The 13,872-nt window shown below is 32.9% G+C and overlaps 1 long non-coding RNA gene across 1 annotated transcript in view; it reads left to right on the top strand.

The window, feature by feature from the left end:
• The window catches only part of LOC107966564 (uncharacterized), a 67,093-nt gene that overhangs the window by 36,797 nt on the left and 16,424 nt on the right, over positions 1-13,872 (top strand). The window contains exon 2 of the long non-coding RNA XR_680240.5: positions 8,862-8,918. This is a non-coding gene — a long non-coding RNA (uncharacterized LOC107966564). The remainder of the gene's footprint in view (positions 1-8,861; positions 8,919-13,872) is intronic.

Raw genomic sequence — 13,872 nt, 5'->3', positions numbered from 1 at the left:
TGAACATAGATGCAAAAGTCTTCAACAAGATGCTAGTAAACTGAATCCGGCAGCATATCAAAAAGCTAATCCACTGTAATCAAGTAAGCTTTATCCTAGAGATGCAATGTTGTTGGTTCAACACACGTAAATCAATAAATACGATTCATCACACAAACAAAATTAAAGGCAAAAACCACGTGATTATCTCAATAAATGCAGAAAATGCTTTAATAAAATTAAACATCCTTTCATGTTAAAAATTCTCCATAAACTAGATATTGAATGAGCATACCTCAAAATAATAGGGGGAATGTATGACAGACCCACAGCCAATATCGTACTGAATGGGCAAAAGCTAGAAGCAGTCCTCTTGAAAACCCACACAAATACAAGGATGCCCTCTCTCACCACTCCTACTCAACATAGTATTGGAAGTCCTGACCAGGGCAATCGAGAAAGAGAAAGAAATAAAGAGCATCCAAATAGGAAGAGAGGAAGTCAAATTATCTCTTTTTGCAGACAACATGATTCTATAGCTCGAAAAACCCATAATCTTGGCCCACAAGCTCCTAGATCTGATAAACAACTTCAGCAAAGTTTCAGGATACAAAATTGATGTACAATCAGTAGTATTCCTATACACCAGCAACAGCCAAGTCAAGAGCCAAATCAGGAATGAAATCCCGTTCACAATTGCCACAAAAAGAAGAAAATGCTAAAGGAACCAGGGATCTCTACAATGATAATTAGAAAACATTGCTCAAAGAAATGAAAAATGACACAAACAAATGAAAAAAAAATTTGTGCTCATAAGTACCAAGAACACATAGTGTTAAAATGGCCATAGTGACCAAAGCAATTTACAGATTCAATGCTGTTTCTATCAAAATATCAGTGACATTCTTTACAGAAGTAGAAAAAAAAGTATTTTAACATTCACATGGACCCAAAAAAGAGCTTGAATAGCCAAGGCAATCCTAAGCAAGAAGAACAAAGCTGGAGGTATCATGCTACCCAACTTCAAGCTATACTGCAGGGATACAATTACCAAAACAGCATGGTACTGGTACAAAAACAGACACACAGATCAGTGGAACAGAATGGAGAGCCTGGACATAATGCCACACACCTACAACCATCTGATCTTTGAGAAAGCACACAAAAATGAGCAATGGTGAAAGAACTCCCTATTCGATAATTGGTGCTGAGATAACTTGCATATGCAGAAGATTGAAACTGGACGCCTTCCTTACACAAAAAGGAAACATTTTTGCAAACCATGCATCTGACAAAGGTATAATATCCAGCATCTATAAGGAATTTAAACAAATTTACAAGAAGAAGGCAAACAACCTCATTAAAAACTAGCCAGAGGGCATAGACAGGCACTTTTCAAAAGAGGTATACATGCGGCCAACAAGCATATGAAAAAAGTTCAGTATCACTAATTATTAGAGAAATGCAAATCAAAACCATACTGAGACATCATCTCACACCATCTAAAATGGCTACCAAAAAAGTAAAAAAGAAAACAAACAGATGCTGGCGAGGTTGTGTAGAAAAGGGAATGATTATACACTGTTGATGGTAGTGTAAATTAGTTCAGTCATTGGGGAAAGAAGTATGGTGATTCCTCAAAGAGCTAAAAACAGAATTACCATTCAACCAAGCTATCCAGGGTATATACCCAAAGGAATATAATCATTTTACTATAAATCAAATACTGGATGTATACCCAAAGGAATATAAATGATTCTACCATGAATTCTCATGCATGCATATGTTCATTGTAGCACTGTTCATTATAGAAAGACATGAAAACCACCTAAATTCCCATCGATGGATAAAGAAAATGTGGTACATATACAACATGGAATACTGTGCAGCCATAAAAAAATAATGAGATCAGGTTCTTGGCAGGAACATGGATGGAGCTGGAAGCTATTATTCTAAGCAAGCTAATGCAGGAACAGAAAACCAAACACTGCATATTCTCACTTATAAATTGGAGCTAAGTGATGAAAACACGTGGACATAAAGAGGGGAAAAACAGACACAGGAGTTTACTTGAGGGTGGACAGTGGGAGGAGAGAGGATAAGAAAAAATAGCTACTGGGGCCAGGCATCAGTGACTCACGCCCTAAATCCCAGCAATTTGGGAGACCAAGGTGGGCAGATCGCTCAAGCTCAGAAGTTGAAGACCAGACTAGACAACATGGCGAAACCCTATCTCTACAAAAAATACAGTAATTCGCTGGGTGTGGTGGTGTATGCCTGCAGTCTCAGCTACTCAGGAGGCTGAGGTGGGAGGATCAATCGAACCCAGGAAGTGGAGGTTGCAGTGAGCCAAGATTGTGCCACTGCTCTCCAGCCTGGATGACAGAGTGACACCCTGTCTCAAAAAAATAAATTAAAAAATAAAATAAAATAAAACAAAATAAAATAAAAAAATACAAAAAAAGAAAATAAATATTGGGTACTAAGTTTAGTACCAGGGTGACAAAATAATCTGTACACCAAATCCCTGTGACATGAATTTACCTATATAACAAACCTACACATGTACCTCCGAATGTAAAATAAGTTTAAAAAAAGAAATGCATAAAGTTCACTATCAATTAAAATATGAAATATTAATTATTTAAAGTATTTGATTTGTCATACATCACAATATCTAAGTTGAGTTATGTATATCCCATGATAAAAATGACCTTTTCCACACACTATCAAACAATGTTATAACAGCTAAATATTACTTTGTATTGATTGCCAAATCATCACCTAAAGAAGAACTGTTTCTATAAGGCAAAATCATTCAATCCAACACATTTTCTGTGATTGAAATCTATTAAAATAATATTCAGTAATTATCTGAAAAATGAGAATATTAATATATCATTACTGAAATAAATAATAGATTAGCTAAAAATTTAATTTTTAATAATGTGTTCTGTAAAGGAGTTATTGTGTGTAACAAAAGAGCTTAGAATTTAAAGCTGCTTGAATCTGTTTCTAGATAAAGAATTCTGATTACTTCAGCATCTGTGAATGTTTATATCCTTATCTATAAAGTGGATATATTAAGACATACAATATAGGATTGTTGAGAGAATTTAAAGGGCATGAGAAAAACAATGTTAGCAGTTCATGATGCACATCACATGGTCAATAAATGCTACTCTCAATGGAGCCTGAGTTTAGAGCCTGAAGGAGACAACTCTATTCATAAAGCAAGAAGCCCAGATTTTCAGATATTCTCAACTTCTGTCTCACTACTCAGATTAAAATTAATTTAGTTTCTATTACACTTTAGGTCAGCATTTTCCTTCGTATCACAAATATCTTTTAAGATATATAAATTGTTCAAAGAAAAACTAGGTTGAAATTAAATATATCAGGAACTTTATTTGGAATTAGAAATGTTTTGTTTTGTTCGTTGGATTGTCTTTTATTATTAAAACACTAGAGAAATAATATTAAAAAATAAATTCCCACTTCTGATCAACCTGACAACCTAATGAAATATCACAAATACTTACATCAAATAGAACTGACTCATTCCTAAGATTGGAGCACTAGTTAATGACAGACAACAGAGCTTAGTGTATGAGATTCCAGTTTCTGAAACATTGGATCGTGTGTCTTGAAACACAGCTTCACCACTTACAGAACGATCCTTGCTGCGTTGCTTGAATTTGTTTCTTCTCAGTACTGGGCATAATCAAAATAACTACCTAAATATTTTGAGGATTAGATTAGATAATTTATTCAAATCACACAACAAAGTTGCTGTAACAAAATAAAATCACAATAAATTCATTAATTTGGCATGTGCCATTCCCTAGGCTATCTTATTTATGTTTAATTTCCCTTAAGTCACTTGAACTGTGTGTGAACAATGTTTTTTTGACCAAAGAAGAGATTTATTCCATATACAGATGAAAGGAATCCAGTTTCCTGTTGCACAGCTTCCTTTAGAAGAGAGAGAGGCCATTTAATTAATAAGTATTATTCTGTATATACTGCCTGTAAAATACTAGCATCACTATAATGAGAGGATCTAAAGGAAATTTTCCTTAAGATCACTGACTTCAAGTTTCAAAGATAATACATATATATAATAATTAAATAGCCTATGATTATTTGGTAAAAACAATAACAAGACATGATATAAGCTAATAAAAACAATTGTCTTATATTCAACATTGTAAATAAATGTTTTATTTTAATGTAAAGTAAATTCATTATGGTTTGGAAATAATAAACAAGGTTTTATGGACAATTTGGCCCTCAAATAGTCTGCAAGCAATTTATCTTTAGTTATTCATATAACAGGAATCATCTTTGATATGAATTGTCTACATTTATCAAAAGTTTTTTTGCCATTAATAATTGAAGAGATGGGAAAGAAACTATATGTGAAATATAGATAACATTGAACCCATTCAATCACATGGTCCAGTGGATTAAATGATTTTAATCTTTCTACAGTTTTCTTTCCTTTTCCTAATAGAGATTTATTAAGTACTATACTTAAAATCTTAAATAATTGCACAAAGCCTATCTTGTTTTAAGAAATTAAGCCATAATGACTCATCTACATTTATCATATTTGAGTAATATAACCAGTTGCTCACACACTGGGAGCACAGTGTTTCTGGTGTGATCCTATTCTAAAATCCTGTTTGTGAAACCCCTCATAGATATACTACTTGCAGTTTGATGGATTACACCTCAAAGATACATTTATTAAAAACCTGCTAAGTGCCAGATAAAGCCCAAATAGACCAATTTCTTTTTTTTTTTTGTCATACTTAAAAATCGTTTTGCCTCCCTGTATCCTCACTTGTTTTTTTTTTTTTCCTGTTTTTCTTTCCATGCCACCCACTTTAGTGAGTTATATGTGAATAATTATTCAAGAAAAAAGGTTTATACCCCTGGAGGGTGAAGAATCGTGTTCTTAACATATTAATTATCAAGTATGGTTTCCAATGCAGAAAAAGGCTTTTAACCATTAACACAGAAAAGAAGATTTTAGAATTTTTTTTTTGTTAAACAGAATAAAATTTAAATTGTATTTCTTGAATAAATGAAATGAGTAAAAATGAGCAGATTTTAAAAGCTGTCCTGTTGGAGAAGTTCTGTGACCAACTAGAAATGTATTGAAGGTCATGAATTTTTTTATTTGTAATGAATGTTGCATGGAATAATATTCTATTATTAGTTCTTAGAAATAATTCTTATTTAAAAAGTGTTAAATATTTTCCATAATGCACTTGTTATTACATATATACATGTATAAAAAATATATATTTGTACATTTTCATGTATTTTGTTTCAGATATGGCAATATTTAATCATTATTTATTTATGAATTTGACATAATCTATGGACAACATTTGTTAGAAACTTTTCTAAATATGTAACACAATGAAAGTGATGCAGAAAAAAAGTCCATATTCATTCATATATAAATTATGGAGCTGCCAATAACACCTAATATGTAGGAGGATAAGTATAATTCTGTGTAGAAAAGATTTATTCAGGATCTCTAGCACATATTGTAAACCAGACATTTTTCTTGTCCTGGATTTACAAATAAAAATGTAGTTTTGATCTTTCATCTCTCTGGTGGCATTTTTATAATTAAAGCTTCCTGAGGGCAGAGGTGCTTGTCTGTTTTGTTCAGTGATAGATCTTCCAAACCTAGGACAATGCTTAGCACATAGTATAACTTAATAAATATTTGCTGAATGAATTAATGAATAAAATATGAGAAGACAGGTAATCTTTCACATTTAAAGTAATGCAAAACTCTCTGTTTATTGTCACAAAATTCTGAAAGGGAGAGGGATGATCACCATTACACTCAAATACTGTGTTATCCTCTCTAGTATATTACACAAATCTGAAATTTATAGTTTTATTTTGTGCGGGTATAGGAAAAGGTCTGGTTTTAATTATGAGTGGGCTTAAAGGAGTTAAAAATAAAGTATGGAGATAAAGAGCTTGCAGTTGTGCAAATTTTATAAGTATAAAACATAAATATTATTTTCCAAAGTGTGTCAGAATTCAAAATAAAATGTTTTTGAAAAATGTAAAAGCTTTAATATCTTTGATTAATATGTTTGATCTAATGACTCTAAGGCCAGATTGAGACAAAACATATGTATTCCTTTTATTATTTAAGTACAATTGATTTCTTACTCTTTGCTGATATTTATAAATGGAAATTAACACAAATAAATGAAGCATAAAATGGAAAGCAACTAACATAAACTGGAAAGAAATAAATGAACAATTAGTTTATATAAATTATCTGTCCTCAATTTTTATTGGATCAACCATAGGATAAACACATAATATGACTATATATCAACTCTATTATTTCGTTATTTGTGAGTGGGTGCTGAAGTATATGGGGGGTATGTAGAGAAAGTATTATAGGCAAAAAGGTCAACGTGTCTCTCTTATACTCAATAGCTGTAGTTGCTATTTTCTTCCACCTATTGCCCTAAGATTACTTCTTCCCTGACAAAATTTTGGCCAGAGAATATTATATAAAAACACTAGCCTTCTTATTGCTCATATCTGTGTTATCCTGGTCCTGTACTCAGCCTTCGCTGACACCTTGACCCTGAATTACATTATTTCCCTTTCAGTTCAGGCTTGAACTCCTTTATATTCCTGGGCTGTTCTTCCAGATTATAGACAGTCCCCAATTTGCCATGGTTTGACATAAAATTTTTGACTTTACTATGGTGTGAAAGCAGTATGCATTCAGTAGAAACCGTACTTCTACTGAATGTAGGAATATATAGATATAAATGTACATATATAGGAATTATATATCATTCTAAAAGTTTAATGATAGCTAGTAGCCTAACAGAAAGAATATATATATATATGTATATACATACATATACAATCATATGTATATATACACATATATATTCTATGTGTGTACCCAGGCAATCATTCTGTTTTTCACTTTCAGTATAGCTTTCAGTAAATTATATTAAACACTTTTTATTATAAATTATACTTTATATTCAATGATTTTGCCTAACTGTGGGATAATGTAAGTGTTCTGAGCATGTCTGAGTTATGTTAGGCTGAGTTATTATGTTCCATAGGTTAGGTGAATATAATGAAGTTTTTACTTATGATATTTTCAATTTACAGTGGGTTTACCAGTCAAACCTCACTATATGTTGAGAAGCATCTATAGATCCAAACACTCCAGTAAATCAAGCATGTCTCTGAATTTCAGACTATGTGACAAGAGTATTGAAATTCCAGCAAGTTTGTGTCTCTCCCTTCCCTTAGGTTACTGATTGCTATTTCTTATATTCCCAGCAACTGGCTATTGGGTTTGGAGTGAATTCTCAGAAACATCACTACTGACATAACTCCATAAAGAATTCATAATTTCTACTCACATGTTTTACTCATATCAATAACAGAATCTCGGGAAAACCAAAGTGGAGTTTACAATGTTCATTTTGACACTGTGCATTAGACTTCTCGACTTCAAGCTACAAAAACCAGCACAGAACCTGGAAAAATTTTACCTCCTGGCATTTTTGTTTCTCTACCCTGATGCTTGTTGTTGAGTTTTACCCATGCTTTGACCATCAGCAAATTCAAGATAAGAAAAGGAATAAAGTTTATCAAAACACAAGAAGCCACAATACTTTAATAGAGAATGCATATTTAAGTGTAGTAAGAAATAAGATACAATAGAACAGAGAGAAAATATTAAACACAATTTTAAGTAGCCAAAACATATCATATGAGTTGATAATTTATTATTTTTGATTATTATTTATTTATCTATTTTTTGAGATGGAGTCTTGCTCTGTTACCCAGGCTGGAATGCAGTGGTGCAATCTCGGCTTATTGCAACCTTGGCATCCCAGGTTCAGGCAATTCTCCTGCCTCAGCCTCCTGAGTAGGTGGGATTACAGGCATGTGCCACCACGGCTGGCTAATTTGTTTGTATTTTTAGTAGAGATGGGGTTTCACTGTGTTAGCCAGGATGGTCTCCATCTCCTGACCTCGTGACCCGCCTGCCTTGGCCTCCCAAAGAGCTGGGATTACAGGCGTGAGCCACCGCACCCGGTCATGAGTTGATTGTTTTAAAATGTTTTGTTTTTAAGTAAAAATCTAACATAGTATAATATTTTTCCATATCAAATGGAGTTTTTAAAAATAAATGAGCAGATATTTTGTGATTAGCAGATTGTTTGAAAGAGGAAGTAGCTGAAGGCCATAAAAAAACAGGAAAATATATTCATTCCAGATATTGAACAATAAGAGTATAAGAGAATGGTTCCTATTTCACTAGGAATATGTACATATAAATTGTACATATATATGAATTATATATCATTCTAAAAGTTTAATGATAGCTAGTAGCCTAACAGAGATTTTATATATGTATGTATATGCATATGTACACAGTCATATGTATATATACACATATATATTCTGTGTGTGTGTGTGTGTGCGTGTGTGTATGTATATATAATTAGAAAATATTGTGCCACTGCTTCTGGGAGAAATACAGGGTTGATTTTCCTGTGAGTTGCTGGTGACGTTTTCATTTACTGATCAACAAATAACTTTGTTTTATGTGTGTTTCTTTTAAAATAGACCTTATTTCATGTCCATTTTTCACAACTAATCAATTATATGCAGTGTTCCTGTATAATGGTAAATCACCAGCCTTTTTTTCTAACATTTCCCTGACCCTGGGTCACATGACCTACAACTTCTTTGGCTTTCAGCCTTACAACAATGCTGTCCACTGAGCTTACTTATTGGTCATTATCTTATGAACCCACAAATTTAACCTCTTTCTATCTTTCCGATAGCCTCATCACTCAATGCAGATGTTACTTTAAGACATTCTGGAGCAGCGTCATGTGCAGGTCAGTGAGTTTCCTGTTGCTTTTTTTGGGTGTATCACTGGTATCGATTCATCAACGTTGAATTCATGGCCAACAGCACCATTAACTAGTGCCTGAATGGAGCTAATCTAACACATGCATTTTCTCCATAAGACACATCACAGTCTTGTGCTTCCTATCCTGGGCAGCACTTCACCCTTATGCTTGGGAGTAATTTTAAACAGCAAAATCACTAACAAAAAGCACAAAAATGGAAAAACATGACATTAAATAGACCGTGAAAAGGACACTTGTTTATCCTATGAGAGCTGAGACGAGAAAGCGCGCTGTTACCTTGTGTGAACTCAGTTGGGAAAGTGTACTTTGAGCACTCACATTTTTTGCCACTCTGCACATGTCCTCAGATGACTTTTAGTCATTAGTAGTGTGATATTGATCTTGGGGTTAGAAATAAACTTTAGTGAGTAGCAAAGTGGCAAATATGGAATCCACAAATAATGAAGCTTGGCCATCTATAAAATAAATATGGGCTGAGACATTTAACTTGGTAACATTGCCGAGTTCCTATTATGCCTGAACACCCGCTCAGGGGTTAAGTTTCTACAATTTTTAGAGAAACGTTTTCATTGTCAATATCAAGGCATCATCAGAATTGTCTTCAGTTATTTATTATTTTGTATTTTGTCATTCTTGCTCTTGATTTGTGAATGTCAGTTAAATTAATTGTATCTTTGGAGACCCAATTTGTTGTGAATGATTTGGCAAACCACTTTATTACAGTGAAGTGTTAGTAGATAAAGAATGTTTTTACTGTAATTTGCCAGTTATTGGGCTTTAAGACATTTATTTATTATGATTTAAAAATGAATAATCCCATTTTTGTATGTAGTAACAATTTATTAGTTATGTGCTTTCTGGAAGTATGCTATTTTAAGAACTAGCAAGTTACTTATCAATGCAATTATATAAAATTCATGGGATGTAGAACATTATTTCAAAGTATACAATTAAATTCACATAGTCAACCGTTTATTTGTTGCAAGCAATTTGCTTATTGCATGCGACTTTGTTTCTTTCTAATTTATGACAGTCCCTAGTTTGCTTCAGCATAATTTGAGAAAAAAGGAATAAATGCATAGTACAGCATGTAAACTGTCTTATAGCTAATGGGATTACCACTAGATTCTTGATATGAATTTAGCCAATAAATTATCATTGCCTTAAATTTTAAACTAGTCAGTATTCTCAAAAACATTGATCTGTCTTTATTGTCGGCATGAACGTATGTGCTCAATAACACATTAAAAAATCAGAGAAAGCCATTTTATTTACAAATGTAGAAAAATAGAAAAAACGGAGAAGTGTATGTGAGAAAGAATAAGAAAACTTGAAAGAATGATTGCCTTTCATTATATATTGAGCATATGCTTACAGAATAAACACTATGGACTGTGCATCATTCTAAATACTTTAGAAATATTATCCGCTTAATATTCATAGTGGCCGTTATGCAGTGGCCAATATTATGGTCGTTTTACAGATCAGTATATTGAGTACTGAAATTGTAGCTAACTGTGCTAACATCACAGACTAGTAAGTGGTAGAGTCAGGTTTCATACTCTGGGCAATGTACCTGCAGGATCTGTTATTAAACTTTATGTTAGGCTTCCAGTTACCATTGTCTCTTCAGGTTTTTATTTATTCTTCATCATTCTCCTATGTGCTTTTGACCTAGGTTTCTCCAGTTTCCAAAAAATATCTATCCAGTTTCTAAGAACTTTTTTAAAGAAAAACAAAACACACACTTTTACTTACCTACAAAGATGCACTGCATCTTTCTTGCCAGGAAAAGAGAGGAAAAGTCCAGAACTCACTGGCCATGCATTAGAAGGCATGGGGGCACATAATACCATTTAATCATATTAGTGATTTCTTGGTTTTTTTTTATTTGTTTTTTTTTGTTGTTGTTGTTTTTTGATATGGAGTTTCACTCTTGTTGCCCAGGCTGGAGTGCAATGGCACAATCTCGGCTCCCTGCAACCTCCGCCTCCCATGTTCAAGCAATTGTCCTGTCTCAGCCTCCCGAGTAGCTGGGATCACAGGCACCTGCCACCACACCTGGCTATTTTTTCTATTTTTAGTAGAGATGGGGTTTCACCATCTTGGCCAGGCTGGTCTTGAACTCCTGACCTCAGGTGATCCACCAGCCTTGGCCTCCCAAAGCATTGGGAGCCGATGCCTGGCCATATTATTAATTTCTCATTATAGGCACCTCCAAAAGTAAACAGCATGACTCATTTAGAAATATTTATTTTGATTCCATGTCTTTATTATGAACTCCCATGACACAAGCTTATCTATGTAACAAACCTGCAGATGTACCTTTGAACTTAAAATAAAAATTTTAAAAATAATAAAAACACAACTATTTGGTACCAGTGTATAAGGAAGACACTTTTCATTACTGTTTCCTAAGTAAAAAAAAAAAAAAAAAATCACTGAAAAAAATCTTACATATATGATTAAGTTGATTATAGCCTGAGTCTAAAATGTTTATTTTTCAAAATCTAGAAATCATTGGCATAATCTTTATCCTATTATTTCAAGGGGAGTTAATTTTAGAATACTTTTTAGGAGAAGGTAGAAAACAGTATGATTCTGAAAATAGTAACTAGAAGTTTACATGATTTTCTTCCGAAGAACATATGGGCCATTTTTGTAGAATAAGAAATCTTTTGAACAGCTTGTTTTATTTCTTATTACAATTATGTTAGTGTTGGAGAATAGAGTTAACAGTATAGGAAAACAATTGAATTAGTTGCATTATAATACCCTAAGGAAAGGGCCAATTGTAGTTTGTGAAAAACAAAATGTTTTTTCACGTACCGTTTAATAAGCAGCCAGTATGTACACTTAATAAAAATAGTTAGTGTTTCTGAGTGCTGAAGTCAAATATGTGTTAAAGGAATTTAAAATCTACTACCTTTTCTTTATCCATAATGAACGTAAGTAGAAAATGCGTTCTATGATACATAAAATTGTCAGTGTATTTGTGCATTAATTCAGTATATCTAATGCTAAAAATTACTTTTATCTAAATGGTTCATGGACACACACCAAAAGGCTCTTACCACCTGAAAGCAGTTCTGAATACAAATTACAAATCAACTTTGTCACTGCCATTCATAATCCAAATTACTTGTCCAAAGACACAAGGATAAATAACCACTCAGTTCCATTTCTTCCCCTATCTCTTTAATTTCCAGCTTAGAATACAGATTTACTACAGAAAGGAATGGGAAACTTCAAAACTAGCTTAAGGTGAATCGTACAACCCTGGTAAAATAATAACCTCATTTTCACTATTTTCATCACTATTTTCATTATTTTTTACTTTTAACTCCTGAATTAAACAAAAAATTATTTAAATTTATTTACTCAAACTTCAATTTAGTTATTTCAAACACTCAAAACTCCTACATTTCTCTTCACTTTCCTCTCCACCTCAACTCCTGTCATCACTTGGTGTGCAGAAATGTTCACACAGCAGGTGCTTCGGCAACAAATATTCTCACTCCCTGACCATCTCATGAAGTGATCAAAGAAATGATTTGCCTTCAAGTAACCAAAACCTATTTGATGTAGTTTAAGAGAAAAATGAACTACAGAGATGACAAAAATGATTTGCTTATGATGATCACTCATATCACCTTCACAATGTGATAGACATTAGGGTCTACTGAATAATTTAATTGGAAAATGTTTAGAAAAAGTTTTTGAGCAATTAAAGCATTAACCTTTTATTCATTTTTTTTCCATTCAATTTGTAATTTCCTTTTTTGGGAACTATTTTTCTTTGAACATGTGTGTTATTTGTTCTGACCTCTTAATCATCCCCTCTTAGAATGATGTGCAAGCATTGGAGGTTTTTATTATTTTTTTCCACTATTGCAGTTCAAATGGCCTTAGTTATAGCTTTTGGCATATGCTCCCTTTTCCCAGTGATTTTTAATTTGCTCCATGTTGGAATCAACTGGTAAGACGTTTCAAAATCTCAGTGTCTAGGCTCTACTGGATACGCTTAAACCAGAATCTCCATTGACTGGAATGGAGAGGTGAGGTCCAATAGAAATAAACATCATTTTGTTGTTGTTGTGATTGTATTTTTTGTTTGTTGGTTTTAAACTACCCTGAGTCCTCCACTATGCAGAAAAATTTTTAATTCCATTCTCTGTGTCATCACAGTCCTATAAGCAATTTAAGGCAAATAGTCTCTCTCTCAAACAACAAGCACCATCAAGAAAGCAGGTTATCACTGCTCCACTGGGCCTGGAGGAAACCTTTCTATATCCCAGTCTTCAGAGCCCAGGAGGAATAAGAACACCCTTTCAGTGCTTCTGCTGTTGTTTGTTGTTTCGTTTTGGTATTTTTGAGATAGAGGAGATTGGGCATCTTAATACAGGGCCAATATACTCATTTACTTAAGCACACTGATCTCTTCTGGCCAGTATCTTACAAAATCCTGTCCATGTTGCCATTTTCCCAGAATCAATTTCTGTTCTGATGTTTAATATCTGAAGTTAATTTTGAACATTTTAAAAACATGAAATAACATATTTTCTTCAAAAGTATACTGCTCAAAAATTCAGTGTAAAAATACAAATAATGTACTTGATAAAAATAGATGTTTTAAAGATAATTAAGCTCAATTTGATAATCTCTAGGCCAATTATATTCTTTAGAGTGGAAGATTCCATGGCTTCCTATAGCATGTAAAGTTTCTTCCAGAAAATGTTAATTCTTGGATCTGTGATGTTTTCTTATTAAGGTTTATGAAACTTAGTTTGTACAAGTAATTAATGTAAAATATCTTGGGTATTTTCTGGTTAACTGATAAAATAGTTTATAATTTTTTAATTTTTAAAACTTTAATTGACAGGTAGTAATTGTATATATTTATGGAGTAAAAGGAGAT

Source organism: Pan troglodytes, chromosome 4 (genome assembly GCF_028858775.2).
Source record: "Pan troglodytes isolate AG18354 chromosome 4, NHGRI_mPanTro3-v2.0_pri, whole genome shotgun sequence".
Classification (NCBI taxonomy): domain Eukaryota; kingdom Metazoa; phylum Chordata; class Mammalia; order Primates; family Hominidae; genus Pan; species Pan troglodytes.
The sequence above is the reverse complement of the archived record's forward strand: the minus strand, read 5'-3'. Positions and strand labels throughout refer to the sequence as shown.